Source organism: Humulus lupulus, chromosome 5, assembly GCF_963169125.1.
Source record: "Humulus lupulus chromosome 5, drHumLupu1.1, whole genome shotgun sequence".
Taxonomy (NCBI): Eukaryota; Viridiplantae; Streptophyta; class Magnoliopsida; order Rosales; family Cannabaceae; genus Humulus; species Humulus lupulus.
This window is the reverse complement of record NC_084797.1, coordinates 193,465,106-193,466,580: the sequence shown is the minus strand read 5'-3', so window position 1 is coordinate 193,466,580 and position 1,475 is coordinate 193,465,106.

Below are 1,475 nucleotides of genomic sequence, written 5' to 3'. Positions count from 1 at the left end.
TACCCCAATAAATTATGGCACGCAGGCCTACTTATCTAAAAAAATAATACAAGAAAAAATTACTGAGGCCCTTGGCCTGAGGGCACCTCTGCCACCATCTCGATCACAGGATCAGCTTCAGGAATGCGACCCACCGCCAACGCCTCCTTCTCTTGGGCTACTTTGGCCTCTTTCACCTCAAGATGCGCCTTGAGCTTTGTCTACATGTTGAGATCCTCGGTGAATGATAGATCCATGTCTTTGTTGCTTTTCCACGCAACAAAGAGTGTATCCTCGGCCATCATATCGAGGTCCTTCTCATGTTCTTTGGCTCGACGGCGATGGTCTTCGACAACTTTCCTGGTTCTCCAGCTCCTCGACATGTGCTAGAGACTCCGCCCGACTCAACTAGAGCTCTTCACGGGCTTTGGTCAGCTCATCCTCCACAGCCCAGGTGCGGCCTGGAACATCTTCCAGCAACTTAGAGGAAGTTTCCTCCAAAGTGGATAGCTTCGACCGCTCGGTCGGCAGTAGGTCCTCCACCTCGCGGACACGGACCCTCATGTCCTCAACTTCTTTCTGGAGCCACGGGTGTTCCTCCAGGGGACCGCGGTCTCCTGGAGCTGAGCTAGTTCTTCCTGAGTTTAGGCCAGCTCCTCCCGAGCCTTCTTTAGTTCAAAGGACCGCATCAGCATGATTTCTCCAAGTCGTTGGTTGAGGGTCGCACTTTGTCAAATCATAATATCAAATCAACCAAAAAGATAGAGAAATAAACACTGAATTGAGGTGAAAATTAGGAGACTTACCCTAAAGGAAGAATGGCGGCTGGTGGCTATTAGCCAAACCTCGTTATTGCTACCATAGCGAGCGAAGCTGCTGGTGAGCATCTCGCAGAAGGACCCTACTAACCCTTGAATAAGCTCCCCGCCAAGCAGCACGACCCTATCTTCTATTCTCCCCACGAGGGGAGGCTTCAAATCCTCATAGAAAGGAGGAGCCACGGGATCCTTCGGCCTGCCCTCGGGCAGAAACTCAGCAAGAAGTTTAAAGTCCTCGCTGCCCTCATCAATGCGGGCGTTGTAGTACTCAACGACTTGCCTGTGTACCTCCGAGTCCTCCCCAACATAGTGTTCTGGGAAGACTATCAACCAAGGTACCTTGACTGGATTGGATTCGGGCAGGTTGGAAGGGATTTCCTTACCCTTCCTATAGAATCCCCCATCTTGAGGGGAGGAAGCCTCAAGGTCAATGACCTTGTCGGGTGCCATCGTGCTTGGTGTGAGGACCGGTGGAGAAGCCACAGAGGATACTTGGGCAACTGAGGCTGGAGCAGCAGCACCCGAGGGTGTGGGCATTGTAGTTGATGTCTTCTGGAGATCTATCTGAGAAGGTCCCGACACCCTCTGGCACTTCGACCTGACCAGGTCGGACAGACCCATGCTTTCTACGCAAAGGAAACAAACTGATTAGTCCCTCGGAAGGAAAGGAAAACCAAA